Consider the following 15,384-nt stretch of genomic DNA (forward strand, 5'->3'; position numbering starts at 1 on the left):
CCTTTCACAGAGGGATCCACTGCCTGTCAGAGAGGCTCCACAGCACCTCTTCAGACTGAAAATGGACAAACCATTCTGAAAACACCACCAGTCTCCTAACCCTCTCTGGTTTTTAAGAGCAACACTTACTCAAAACAAACTAAGAAAAGAAACAACACTTCTGAAATTTCTGATTACACATTTAACTTCCTATTTTCAGGACAGGATAAATACCAGGTGAGATGCAGTGAGTTATTCTGGTACAGCACAATTTTATTTCTTTCAAAAGACTTAGCCATAAATAACTGAGTACTCCCACCTCTTCCAGGAACACCAGCCTGGCTCCAGCCTCAAGCAAAGGTGTCATACAGAGGTCACTCCTAAAGTTAGGAGAGTTCATCTATTCTCATTAAGGAGAGTAGAAGGTTCTACTAAGTCAGTAGTGGTAATCAGGGAAGCCCATTAAAACATCTTTCTTCTCACTGCCAGTGCAAGACTGTCTCTTGTTAGTGTTTTATGTGGTCAATCCCTCTTTCCCATGTATTTTCTTTAAACTTATTCTCCTAAAATTATTACAGTTGCTATTCTTTATGTACAGCATATACTCCAGAAGGAAAGCAGCTGCTGACCAAGCTAGTAAAGAGGTACATTTGTGAGCCCATGTACACCAAAATGAGCCAGGAAGCTTTTCTCAAAACGTGACCCTGCCAAGATCCCTTGAGCCCTGAGTTGCCTTTCCCCAGCATGAGCACCAGCCACCTTGCAGCTGAAGTGCACTGAATTAGTGACAGGACAAGAAAGGGGAAATTTATTAACAAATGAATTCCTGCTATTACAAACCACTTTCACTGCGCTACCAGGGCTTTTAAAGGTTTGTGGCAGGATAGGCCATCTCCTTTCCCAAGAGTGCTATTGAAGGCTTGATTTTCATGATTGCTGAGCTTTTACTGCGGCTCCCATTATCTGTGGCAGGAGCTTTGAGTGTTTAGCTCTTCTGAATCAACAGTTTGATGAGGGGAGGAGGGTACACACCCTGGCTCTCACTGAAGGCTCAAGATGCAGTCAGTGAGCTTCCACTCATGTCAGTGAGCTTCCCCATGTGAGGGGCAAGTGCAGGTAAGTGCTTGGGGAAGCCTGTGACAGTGTCCATGGGGCTGCCCTGAGCAGGGAGGAGAACAGGCTGCACCTGCCGAGAAAGGTTTGATTCCACATCTTGCCCTGGTACCTGCAGTTAAAGGCAGCCAGGAGTGGGGAGAGAGTGCCAGGTCTGGGGTGCTTTGGGACATGTCTGATCACAGCCTTCATCTGCACTGATCCAGAACACAAATGGAGCAACAAGCCGATGTGCTTGTGAGGGCTGGACCTCCTGAAGCTCTACAAAAGCAGCAATTTCAGCCCTAAATTTAATTGGCAAGAGGAAGATTTGATAGACATCTGCTTTCTGTTAGAAAATGCTTTAGAGAGAGAACAGATTCTTCAGAGTTATTCTCCTGCATCACCTACAGATCCTCCTTCTTATCTAAATGCAATATCAGCAACCCAGCTATTGATGCTCCACAGGGGTTTAATTATTTGCAAGAAATGACTGTTGGCTGCAGACAGCAGACAGTGCTGGGTAAGGTCCTCTGGGATCAGACTCCAGGCTGCTTTATGGCTTGACATTACAAGGAAATCACCTGAAAATCAGTCTTCTTGTACACGATCAGATAAATGCAGTTGTCAAGCACAGAGCTGAAAGATCTTCAGTGGAGAAGAGGCAGAGTTACTTTTTTTTTTCAAATGCTCATATGAACTATTAAGTCAAAATGAACTCATGAACCCTATTCAAGCTCTAGTGTCTGCTAGACTCATACAGGCTTCTGTAGGAGGTCTGTCTGAACGAGGATGTTTTCAGCTATCCACCTGGGGGAGGGGGAAAAAAAGAAAAGAGGATTTTGTTTCAGTATAATCTAGTCCCACCACGTGATGCTAACTGACATGTGATAAAATTTCCAGAGTGTTTGGGGAGTGACTGGTGTTTGGGGAGTGACTGCAGCCACCCATTCAACACAACAGTACACAACCACAAGAGAGGAGTCTGAAACAGCGGTCAAGGGAAAAAGAGTGTGGGAAGTTAGGTGTGAAGATGAATGATGACACTAGGTGAAACTTGTGCCAAACATGATTTACAGTAGAGATATTAAATTCTCTGCCTGGGTAAGAGCAAATTGATTGGTCCCTGTTACAGGTTACTTCTCCATCACATTGACAGTCACAGGTCTACACACACCCAGATACACTGGGACAGCTGGCTGAAGACCCCAGGAACTCCAGGCCAGAACACAGCTCACACCACACTTTGTCCACTTCCTTCTTGCACATCATTGCTACTACATTCAGCAAAGGAAAGGGATTTTACTCCTTCTCTTTCAGAGATCCTACTGTCACAGAATAGCTGAAAATCAGCCACAGAGTGACGACACGAATTCAAGCAAACCAATTCTTTACTGGTTGCGTAGCCCAAACACCAATGACACAGGAGAAAGTTCCAGCTCATTGCTGACACTCAAACACCAAGGCACCCACAACCCAGACCCTCTGGCTGTCAGACGTTTCAGAACAACGTACTAAATATAGTCCTGACCCTAAATATACCCCACGGACACCCTGCATGGAGTAAAACACTTGGCGTGCACCAGCTAGACAGATTTATGGTAGCAATGGTGTCATGTGCAGGATTAACCAACGTGTGCTTATCCAGAACTGCTACACTCCTACACAGGCTGCTGTGCTGCACAAACTCAGAGCCAACCACAGAGCAATAGGAATTAAAGCAGCAAGGTTCCTAAGGTCTAATGAGTACAAACACAACAACATTAATGAGAATAACCTGGAATCAAGTTACCAGACAGGAAAAAAGGATGGATAAAGAGTTTCTGCACGTATGCTGGCTTTCCCCTTGGAAAATAAGGCAAGCATTGCTTTGCACAGCTCCCTCCTGACTCTCCTGGAGCTGCTTCCCAACACGCAAGCAGAAAGGCTCGTGCAGCCGCAGGCAGGAGGCACACCCCCACATTCCCAGCCTCCCCTCCTCCGTGGGGGGATCTAGAACAAATTACAAACTAAACATTTCCCAGCAAGACTTTCATATACCAGGAACTTCATGGTCAAAGGAGCACCACACTAACCTCAGAGTCTTTCCCACAGGAGCTGGGGATCGTGGGTTTATGAAAGCTGGGTCCTTTCACTTTCTGAGCAAGCCAGTTTTAATTCTTGCAAACTCTACCCACAGTATTACTGAAATTGGAGCAGCCTGGCCCAGGGGAAGCACATGCTCAGCAGCACTGAGTCTTGCTCCTATAAAGGGAAAGAACAAAACCAAATCAAAGAAACTCCTTTACTATAGAAAGTTGCACTTTGTGTACAAATATTAAATACTTCGGAAGATATCTCTGTAAATTGTTGTAAGAAACTTGCAGTTGAAAAATACCATAATAATTTTATTGGTTTTGCCTGAATCCTCAAATCTTGTGCAGTTCTATTTTCTAATACAAGGCAAAAAGAAACTAGAAAAAACCCACCACAAACAAACCAAAAGATCTGATGGGTGAGGCTTCTCCAAAGAAATCTGCAACAAAATGGTCTGACCAGCCTGTACAAGGGCTGCCCCAGTTTTGCCATGACTTGCACATACATGGACTTTAAACCTGATTGCTACTGTAATGATGAATCATTGCATAACTGAGGCCTTGCAACCAAAGTATCCTTGGCAAAGGGATCACCCTCTACTGGTTTTTCAGTTCCCTGCTAATTTTTTCACTGCTGCAATTCCAATCCCCAGAGAAGGACCAGAAACACTCCATTGTAATGACCTAGCTAAACATGACTGTATTTATAGCATCATTATTTTCCCTTTTTGTACATTTTGGAGTAAAGAGAGAGCAATCATACCCCTTGAGGATTATATCCTAACATATCTACTATAAATATTTATCTGACTGACTTAATTTTAGCTTTACCTAGGTCTTTCAGGGACACACAGTGGGGCTTAGCTTGGGAAACCAGAGAAGCAACACAACATGACCTTCTCGTGTTCAAGCCACTTTCCCTTACTGTGTCTGGGTCACGTTACCTGTGTGTAAGTGATCCAGTCCAGCCCCACAGCATCACTGCTTTTCTCAGAACTAATGCCAGGACTCACACTCCCTGGTGGAAGCTGCATTTATTGCTGAACTTGCTGATGGAGAAGGTAGCATTTTCCATTTTACTTTAATGCTACATAAGACACTTTGCCATGACAATGAAAAGCCTGGCACTGCCCAAAATAGTATCACTCCAGAGAGGTAACTCCTTTCTGCCTAGTACAGTGTGTTCTCATGAGAGAAGAATGTTCATTCAGCTACTAAAATAAAAGAGAATTTAAATCCTGGTCACAGGAACATCTTGGAAGTAAATTGCAAATCAGAATAACAACATACCTTCTGGAGCATGACTTGGATGTCTGCAGTGGTGCCTCCCAACACAGTTAGTGCCACTGCCCTGAGGATGCTGAGGTAGTCCAGCATGGTCTCCTCTCCTGTTAACAACAAATTGACCTTAACAATGAACTCGAGTGCTCACCACACGACAGCCAGGAGGAAAGATCAAGAAGGACCGTGATAAACTGAAAAACTAAGCAATATTTGAATGGCCTCAGATCTGCATCCCTGTGCAGCACTGCGGAGTTACCACAAGGCTGAAGGGGAACCCCCCCAAACTAAGTGAATCACTCAGATTTGGACATTAGAGGCAACTCATCTGAGCAGAAAATGTAAATACAGAAAGTAACCTTCGCCAAAAATAGAGTGCCTCCTCTCCTTCCCCTGGTTTCAGGGTGGAGACAGATTCCTCAGACACACACTTACAAGGCCAGTCACACGCTCTACTGCTTTACAATGTTATCAGATGCTGAAAGACCAAACAGCTCATAAATGAAAGAGCTTAATTCAGGAACAAATTTTCTTCTGTTTAAACGGATATTTTTTTTAAACTAATCTCTGGTTATTTCAGTACTCCCTTACACTCTGACCCCACAGGTAGGTCAGTGGCATGAGGAAAAGCCCAGGCTGTTGAAGCAGGAATAGTTTGGTTAAGTGGATTTGGTTTGTTTTGTTGCTAAAGAAAACATGGCACTGAGCTGCACCTTGAGTCACGTTTTAGTACATGAAATACTCCCACAGGCTGCAGATCCCCCTTGCTCTCCCTGCACAGGCCAATGTAGGACAAACTGGCTGACTCCCAGTCCACCAAGAGCCAGGAGGCACACGAGGGGTGGTGATTACAGGCACTGAGGTAGCCTAGGAGACATTTGGCTCCTGATTTGTGACTTTTAAATCCTTCCCTCTCCAAATAATTAGTGGAATTCTTGGTGTTCAAGGTGTTATGAGCAGCAGAAATTGCCACAGAAACTCTCACTGTGAGTTCTACCTACCATGAGGCCCACATAACCTAGGGATGATCTTTCTACAAGCAGATGAAAGTCCTGCCTAGTTCTGCAGTAGAAGTGTCTGGCACCTCCTTCTCACCCCACACCTGGCTGCCCCCTGGGCTGTCAGCAACTTTTGATGGGGCTTCACTAACTGAGGAACAGATTCAGGTCTTAAAAGTAATAATATTAAAAGTAGGTAAGATAAAATCAGTTTTGTGTTTCCTTTAAATGCAGACGTGCTTGGCACAAAGTCTCACCTTGCAGTTGTGTCACCATGAGGGGAGGTTCACTCAGTCCCAGAACCCAGGACAAGAAGCCAAGGGTGGAGTGGGGAACATTGTCACCAAGGTGCCTGTGCCATGAAACTACACCCACACCAGCCCGCTGCCAGAACAGCCCTGTCCTACCCCCACAACCCCCAGTGAACCACCGTGCCAGCAGCCTGAGGAGCAGCTGAATGAGAGCCCTCCCAAGCAGGGCAGTGAAGCAGAGCCTTCAGACCTCAGTGCATCCTAGACCCCCTTCAAGGGAAGCCTCCCCTGCCCTGTTCTTCCATGGGAAATAGGTGGCCATGGAAAAGAAGGGTATTACAGGAGGTGATGCTGTTGATGGTGCCTCCTAAGCTCCACACACAGACAGCATCCTGGAGCACAGCCAGGATCACAGCTTCACATTCTCTGCTCACAGCAACTTTCATGGATCTAAGGGGACCCACATCTCCTCATGAACTGTTTCAAGCAGGATGCAAAAGTGGGTTCATCAACATTTCCACCAGACACCATGCAGGAGGCACCTCAGCACCAAGAGGAGGGTGCTGGGCTGATGGAGCAGGGGTTAACTGGCTGCTTTGGCCACTCACCATCCCAACAAGCCCCAGGTTAAGTTAAAATATTGCAGAGGTTGCTGGAGAAGCTGTAGTGCTTGAGGGACAAGACAGTGCCCAACAGGCAAGGATGGGCATGGGGACTGTGGGATGTCTGTGGAGAACAGCCTGCCTTCCAGCCCCTGGCTTGTGAAGAAACCACATCTGCAATGCAAATTGACTGTGCACAGGCAAGTTATAGTCCCAGACAGACTTGCAGGCCTGATCTTCTTTCACTTCTGAAAGGGAAACTGGGATTCTTACCATCGATGTTCATATGGTAAAAGCACTGCCCAGCAAACAACTACTAGAGGAGGGGTCAGACAACTATTTCAAATGCAATTCAACAAAGGCATCTCTGGGAAAAAATCCAAAGTCTTGGGGGTCCCCCTGCCACTCCCAACCTACCTGTCAAGACTCAAGCCACCATAAGAAGGTGTTTTGATGTTGCATGTCCAAAATTGACTCCAGTACTGTGGATGGGAAACGGCTGCTACACGATGAGACCCAGTCAAGTCAGGCAGGTGACAGGGACAACTGCAGGTGGAAGATAACAAAGGATGTTCCTTAGGTGCAGTTTTACACAGTACCCTCAGTATTTGGTATCTAAACCACTTATGTGTATCCTAGAAGGTTTATACTCATGTGATTAACCTAAGCATTAAGCGACTGACTTACCTGTTCCAGAAAACAAAAAAATAACCAAACCTTACAAGCACTGATACAAGCATAGATGTGTCAGATCAGATGGCAGTCAAACTTTCTGTAGAGAAACATGAGACACACAAGCTCTTCAACCAAACAAAAAGAGTTTAAACTGGTTTGTTGCTGGCAGAGCCGTGTGCAGTGCTGTGCTGCAATACAGCCAGACACCCACTCTCCAAACAACTAGCAGGCCTGCTGGCTTCTGCTGGAGGTTGCCTGCCACTCCCACAGCTCCATCAGCCCCAAAGGCTGTGCTAGCTCAGCTTTGGGCACAGACAGATGGGTTACCTGAGGTCAGCACCCAGGGACCATTCAGTTATCCCTTTTACTGGCACAACTGTGGCAGTGTTGAATGAAGGATAACATCTTTAACACACACAGTTAGTGGCTCTTTGGGGCTCTCTATGGCCTTTCTCCAACTGTGAATTTTTTTAAGAGGACTGTAAGCCTTTAACAGACCTCAAAGGCTCTCACCTCCCCTCTTGTACTGCCAGCAAGGAGCACAGGAAACCTTTGTACCTGCACCGAAGGTGAGTGAAGCAGAAAAGCCCCCTCAGCAATCTTGTGCACCAGAGCACACCAACCTCCAAGTGGTCAAACACATTATGTGATAAGAAACACCAACAGCTGCTGAATAATTTATGTGATAAACTATTTCTGGAGCATTTGATCAGCTCTACCGGCTACCATTACTTTTGCTGAATCAACAGCCCCCACCAGAGCATATGCTCCAGCAAAAACAAGCAGCGCTGTGACAGGTTAGGAGAGACATTTACTAAATTAAATGCACACCCTGCTCGCTCTGCTGAGCCGTAACGCAGCACACACACAGAAATCCAGGCAGCCAAATGCACGCGCCTCCCGAAGCGGTGTCTGAGCATACACAATCTGTCCCTCCAAGGTTTTCCATTAACATACCCACATGTAGAGCCATAAATCAAAATGAAGGAGAACAGAGTGGGCTGGCAGAAGAGCAACAGAAAGAAAATACATTGCAGGCCATTTTGCAAAAGATGGTGATTAACTATTGTCAGTTAAAAGGAGCGATTCTGCACCTTGGCAGCCTGGGGAAGTGGAAGGAGGCTGGAGAGAAAAAAGGTATTTAGTTGCTCTTGAAAACAGAAACAAACATGACAGCAATTTTTAAAGAGATTAAAACCATTGCTAAATATGCACTTCATTTCAGAATTTACCACAAACAGAATGAGGACACCAGTACTCATTTCTGTTGAGGAATCAGAGGACCCAAAGCAAAGGAGGGGACTGCAGTAAGCACAGAAAGACCCTGGCAAGAGGTTGCTCTGCACAACTGCCCTGGTACCTTCTTAAGGCTGCTCAAAGAGCTGCAGTGGCACAAGGGCTGCCCACATCCACACAGGATGGAATTTCAGTGAGCTAACCCTTCACTTCAGAAAATAGTGCCTGGGATTTGCTGGGGTAAAATGATCAGGTTTTTACTACAAACATTCCCCAGGGATACCCCTCATTTCTACAAAATCTGAAATCCTTCCCTGCCACCACCTTTCTCTAAATGGCAGCTGGGGACCACTCTTCTTCTCATATAGAGTTGGCAGATTTTCAGAAAAAGAAAGAAAAACTGCCATGAATCGCTGCTGTGGGACAGATAACAATGCCACCAACACTGGGATTACGAGACTCCTTTTGCCAGTGGAAGAGCATGCCTAGTAGACAAGCCCCCATACTTGCACCCAACTCTGTGGAAGCACATCTGTGGGATCACCTTGCAGATCTGGCAAAAAGAAGTCACTGCTTGTTTTCCCAATGGTGCGTGGATTTGGACAATAGGAATCCCAGCACACGCTGGGATCTTCAGCTCAAAACACAAATCCCACTCCTATTTGGTGTTAATAATGCACAAACTCCCATCTCCCAGAAGACAATCTCATTGTCTATCCTTGATCACGCCGAGGTGCACGAGGGTTCACAAGAAGAGCCCGGCCCAGCAGGTTATTTTGGTGTGGTGAATCAGTTCACCGGGCTGCCCGGAGCCTGCCAGCGCGCATGACGAGGCAGGAGAGCTGCCAGCTGCCCTTCAGCTGCCAGAGCAGCTCCTATCTGCACAAACACTCTGGCACAACACCCACTCTCTATCTGGCAACAGCAGATTTTACACCGCTCAACGCTGCTGTTAAATACAGGAATCATTTCAGAGCACAACAACAAAGTCACACATAACAGGTTTAACCAAAGCTGCGTATTTTCCTGCTATGGAAACCGGTCACAAGAACCAAAAAGCTGCCCAATGACAAGAATCTTGTGTGCTGCTCTCTCCTAATCTGCACTGTTCCCTTCTGAAACCCTAAAACTGATGAATGGCGACATGGACTAGTTACAGCTGGCCCAAAGCAGCACTCTCAGCTTTTCACATCAAAGCTCTGCCAATGCATCATCAAGGTCACACCAAAGCACAAGGATATTTCACCTCCCACCTCCAAATGACCTCAAGCAATGTGCAGCCTCTTCACAAAACAGACTCCCCACATACAGACAGCCAACAAAACTTTAAGGCCTTAGGGCACCTTTTCTTTTTTTTTCCAGAAGAAGGAATAATCCGTGAGTCCAAGCAGAATGGGAGCTGACAAGACTTACTTGGTGGTCCACAACTGAATGAGAGAGACACCATCACATTTAGAAAAATGCTCAAAAAGCAGCTATGAAAATTGCAGCTTGTCCTCGTCTACAAAGAGTAGAAAATGTACTGACTGAAACTAGCAAAAGGTGAGCTGAGACTCAGAAAACCTTTGGAAAACTGGGCACAGCTAAGCAGCACAATCATCACTGTGAACTTACAGGTTAAATCTGTCAGAAGGGCTTACATGAACTTTACCCTGCCTTTGAGCATGGAGGTCCATGTGCAAATGTATTTTCCTATGAACTTAAACCCACTGGTGTTTCATGGCAAGAACCCAAGGACTAAAGCCCTCAGTATTATGTACTGCAGAATTTTGGCTTTACAGATTTGCTACTCTACATCTCAGCAAACATTTTCCTGCTCTCTAAACCTTTGTGTGAACTCTTTATAGGGTTTGTAAGCTATGCTCCCATCTAACACCAGCCACAATCTGGGTTTCAGAGAGGCTTCACACACAGGCTAAACCCCAGCACTTTCACACTCTCACAGGACCCTTCCCACAAACCATCTTGGAGCGGAATAAAACCGCGCCTTGTCTGAAAAACACTTAACAGATCATAACTTATGCAACAGCCAAGCATTTCATACGTGGAGAAGTGCAGCCCTGCCTTGCAAGAGCAGAAACACAAGGCGAGAGCTGAGCTGTCAGATGGAGCGATAAACAAGGGACTGACAGGGGAGGACTCGCACGTGTGGGACCTGCACGGGCCGGCGGGGCACCAGGAGCCTCCTGCCCCAGCACAGGTTATCCTGCTGTGCCTGGGGAGCTGCACGGGTTATCCTGCTGTGCCTGGGGAGCTGCACGGGTTATCCTGCTGTGCCTGGGGAGCTGCACAGCTTGGGCAGTGCAAAGGCACAGCAGATGTGTGTGTGTGTGGAGATACGTGAAGTATCTCCTGCTGCTGTTGTTTGAATATGAATATTTTTTCAGCCTAAATTGCATTAGTGTGTATTCTAACTTTTTTTTTTTCTTTTTAATGCAAGTTTTCAGTTTATTTTACAGCCTTCTTTGTTATCGGTTTTAAAACACATATATTTATATGGTTTAGAAGGGGCCATCTGGAACCACCATTTGAAAAACACATCCTTCTGGCAGACAACTTGTGTACTTCTGAGTAATTAGTGTGTGTTTATAGAAAGCCAGGGCATGCCTGGTTTTTTTTATTTGTGAGCCCACTCTTCATTAATTGCCGTATTTCCCAAAGATCAAGAAATAACATTCTGCCTCTCTCGAGCTCAGCTGCAACAACCCCCTGAGTGTGAGGCCAAGATACAGCACACACTACAAAAGGCTGTGACTCATGTATTCGTTCCCTCCCACACCTTCTGTGCACCTCCTTTGCACGGTCCTGTTCAGCTCTGCCCCAGGGCAGGTGGCTTCCTGCAGACAGGCAGCTGCAGATTCAGACAGCCCCAGCTTCATCCAAAAAGCCCCTCTGCTGGATTAAACACCTGCTAGGAGTTCTGCATTTCCCTGCTTCCAAAAAAATCCCCAACATATTTTTCCCCTCTATTTAATGTCAGACTTCCTTTAATTTTAAAGCTTCTCAGGTTTTTGAAACACCCATATGACCTGATGTAAGAAACACCTAAAAGCTGGACCCCTTCAAGATCAAAGGCCTTCAAAAAGCCAGTTTACCTAAAATCTCTAATAACCTTGGAAAGCTGTATTCTTTTTAAATTTTACGGTCACAGTGTGCTGAAAAAAATGTGTTTGCTCAGAGTTCAGCCCCACAGCATGCAATGCATCAGTCTTCAACCACTCCCAGAGATCCCCAGCTCAAATGTGACACCTTCTTAACTGTGTCAAGAAGCTCGAGCCCTCATTTCTAGATCCCTGGCAATAGAGCTGATCTGCCAGCACACCTTGGATGATGTTGTGTAACAACAAAAACCTGTTAGGTCTAGGAAGGTCTGAAAAGATTTAATAAGATATTGTGAAAGGAAGGCAAAAAAAAAAAAGGAGGGGGATAAAGAGAGGCTGAAAAGGAGTTCACAAAACATGCCTCAAAATAGTTTCTTTCCCTGAAAGAAGCTTCCTTCCAGCTTATGTGGGAATTGTTTTTCTATGCAGTCAGCTGTATGTCAGATGCTAACAACTGTGATATCCAGTGCTACATCCAAAACTATGAACTATCCCAAGCACCCAGGTCCCCTCTCAGCCTTTTTCAATATGCAGCATGAACTCTTCTGCACATCCAACAGAAGCCTGTTCCCAGCCTTCCAGCTTTTCTTAGATGGTCTGGATCCCTTGCAAGTAAGTTCAGAGACAGAAATAATTTTAAAACACTGCTCTACACGACCGTGTGACTTATGCAGAGGTGTAAGTATTTCTAGGGAACATACTGCAATCACAATGCAGTGCACATTTATATAATTCCCATGATGTAAATCCAGAACTGCCTTTAATAAATGTCATTGCACATGTATTAAGGACATTTAAATGACATGAAAAAGCTCAGATAATCCTGCTTACTCAGAAACTTTGCTGGCTAACCAAAGGGAAAGTTGTCCTAAGAAAAACCAGGAGCAGAGGTAGTACACAGCCATGGAAAACAGCAGCCCTGAAGTTCAGTAAAGTGCCAAATTACAGAGTGACTCAAGTCTTCAAACTGGCAGTGCAGCATTCATAGATCTATTTTCCCCTATATCTAGTAATGTCATGCTATGGCAGGACTAAACCTTAAGACAGACAACCAGATACATGGAGCTGCCTGCTAAATGGCAGCAGCTACTCCAGGTTTAGTGTTTGAAAAAGTCTGAGAGCCAGAATAATCCTATTTAGTTCTGAGAGATCAAACAGGATTTGTAAAAGGGTAACATATCCACAGATTAGTGAAATGTTCTCAGTTTAAACGTGGTCACTTTGCAATCATGTTCAGAAAGTATTTTCATCTGTACATATAAGGAAAGTTTTTGCTCATGTCCAGAGACATGAGAATTGCATGGAAAATACACATTCATATATATGGATATATATGAAAAAACCAGGAGTGGTATCCATAAAACACCAATCCCTCCTTATCTACCCCTCATGAATTTTGACTCACTCACTCATACAGGAAGGTTCTCCCACAGCCATATGTACTATCAACTAAGGGAACACACCAACAGAGCACAGCATCTCTTTCTCAGCACAGAACAGCCCATCAATATGCTCTAGTAATCAACTTTTCTAAACAAGGTTTTCTTCAGGAGAAAAAATGTAAGGATACTATCAAATTATCAGTTGTTTAGACAGACAAAGTCTGTGCTGATATTAATTCATAATGAACTTAATGCACTGCCTCACAGCCAGCTCAGCCATAGAGGGGTGCCCTCACTGCAGCCCACAACTGCTTGGAGGAGGACAGTGGGTGAGAGGGGCTGATCCCTCTGGTGACCAGTCACAGGACACGAGGAAATGGAGCAAAGCTGCGTCAGGGGGAGCTCAGGCTGGACAGTAGGAAAAGGTTCTTCATGCAGAGTGGCTGATCACTGGAACAGATTCCCCAGGGAACTGGTCACTGCACCAACCCTGACAGAGTTCAAGAAGCACTTGGACAATGCTCTTAGTCCTAGGGTTTAAAGTAGTCCTGAGAGGAGCAGCAAGTTGGACTCGACAATCTTTATGGCTCCTTTCCAGCTTGAGATATCCCATGATTCCATATGCCAAACCATACCTGCAGCAACAGCAATTACCTGTTTTGTAGAGCTTCCCAGAGCTCATTGTTGACAAGGTCCTTAACAAGGTTCCTTAGCTATGAAACTTCCAAGTCTTTGCTCTTAATTCTTTGTGCTCTGCCACTACTATGAAAATACCAGTATCACTCATTCAGCTCACAACAGAAAAGCCTTCACCCAAGGCAACTGTGAACCAACTGCTTCCAAAAGAAAATGTAGCCCCCTTAGATCATGGGAAAACACAGCTCAGTGGACTGAGCTGACTGTTTGCAGCATCAAACCACCTGAAGGGCACAAAGGAACCCTTCTGAAGGAGTTTTCTACCACACTCTATTCCAAAAGCAAAAATGAGCCACTTGCCAGTGGAGATCCTGGGAAAACATTACCTAACTGGTTACAGTATACACAAACGTAATTATCAACCAGACAAGCACCATAAATAACCTAGATGCACAGATGTTACTTCTGTGATAAGAATGGGAGCAGTTAGAGCTGCAGAAAATTCTGGAGCTCACTCAGCCACTACAGGACAGCTTCTGCTCTTTGAATATTCATTCCTCCGCCCCATAACTTTTTCATCCCACTGGAATTAAAGATATTTAAAATCAAACATGGATATTTCAATATCCATCAAACACTTTTATATCCAGCATGCCTATAGAGTAAGGGCAGCCAGATAAGTCAGCTGGTTGGCAAGATAAAAGTCAATATATTCCTTATGTATTCCCACTATCCAAGACTAAACACAACTGCAAGAGAAGAAGGTGTCTTGCATTTAGCTGGAGATATAATCCCATAATGGAATACTTCGAGTCAGTGGATAGCAATGCCTTAAGGGTGCCATGCTCAGCTGGGCCTCTTCCCTGACCTGAAGGTTCCAGAAGCTCATGGAACATCCCGGTGCCAGAGCTGGCTCCCTCTGACAGGGCTGAATTCCTCGCCCTGGGCTTGGAGGGCCCTATTCAAACCTGCCCATATGGCAGCTGCATTGCTGATTCCTGGCTTGTTTGGCTCATTTTTGCAAAAAGTTTCAGTACAGACCTGAAGTGAACAGTGACTGTGACCAGGCACAGCCTGTGAGCTGGACACTTCACTGGGTGCTGAGATGAAGACCAGTTTGTGCTGGTAACTTTAGAGAACACATAGCAATAAATTCCTGTATTTTCCACTGAAGATACTTATTTATCATTTTCTTCCCTAGCATGCTTCATTTGCACATCCTACTTAAAAAAGAGAAAAAACTTATTTTCTCAGGGAATCTGATCCTCCTCTTACCTGAAGCAAGTGTTTTGGTTTTCTAGCAATTCCCAGTCAGGCAGTGAGAGGTCAGGGCTGAGCTGGTGCTGTCACTGTACAAAACACCTCCTGAATCTTTTACCAACCTACCATAAGGACTCACCAGGCACCAGGACAGGCTTTATATACCCTCATTAGATGAACACACAGATTTTTATATACTTGGAAAACGGATAGCAAAAACTGTCCTTGAGTGAAATAAAACTATACATTAGACCCACAACTAAAAAAATACTGTGGATAAGGCTAAGTTCATTTAAGTGACTTTAATTACAAGATGATTGTTAAACTAATTTAAGCTGAGAAAACACTTTCTAAAAGTCCACATTTAAATAAGACTTTAAAAGAGCAATTTACAAAAGACAAGAGTGTAAAAAAATTACTTCTTTTCATCTTCGTAATCCACAAAAAGCCTCATTTTTGGAAGCTAAAGTGGACCACTTACTTAGTAAAGGCTTACTCAGCATCAAACTTATGAAAGTGATTAAAACATTTTCACTCTTAGGAGTGTAGTAAAAATAAAAATAGCCAACATCTTCATTAAACTGACATAGAAGCAAACACATTACCAGTGAAATGGTGCTGTTTCCATATGCCAAATTTGTTGTTTAAGAGGTATTTGGGAAGCTTTTAAGTTAAAGTACAGCATGGTACACCCATAATGAGTCCCTTCCTAAACAGCTGGCTTCTTCCTGAGAAGGTTACAAATGGAGAGCAGGTAACCTCAAGTAAGGAACCAGTCTCCCAGCAGAGGTCTAAACTAAGAGGATTACAGGGTCA

The 15,384-nt window shown here is 44.7% G+C and overlaps 2 long non-coding RNA genes across 2 annotated transcripts; both read right to left on the bottom strand.

Annotated features, from left to right (window-relative positions):
- Window positions 1–222: 222 nt before the first annotated feature.
- LOC135420863 (uncharacterized) lies at window positions 223–3,623 on the bottom strand. Its single transcript, XR_010433755.1, has 3 exons — window positions 3,540–3,623; window positions 3,147–3,315; window positions 223–1,881 (listed from the first exon to the last, which is right to left on the bottom strand). It is a non-coding gene; the product is annotated as an uncharacterized LOC135420863 (long non-coding RNA).
- An 834-nt stretch (window positions 3,624–4,457) lies between these two features.
- On the bottom strand, window positions 4,458–7,787 carry LOC135420603 (uncharacterized). Its single transcript, XR_010433624.1, has 3 exons — window positions 6,966–7,787; window positions 6,696–6,824; window positions 4,458–4,534 (listed from the first exon to the last, which is right to left on the bottom strand). It is a non-coding gene; the product is annotated as an uncharacterized LOC135420603 (long non-coding RNA).
- Between the last annotated feature and the right edge of the window lie 7,597 nt (window positions 7,788–15,384).

The sequence above is a fragment of the Pseudopipra pipra genome, chromosome 12, assembly GCF_036250125.1.
Source record: "Pseudopipra pipra isolate bDixPip1 chromosome 12, bDixPip1.hap1, whole genome shotgun sequence".
NCBI lineage: Eukaryota > Metazoa > Chordata > Aves > Passeriformes > Pipridae > Pseudopipra > Pseudopipra pipra.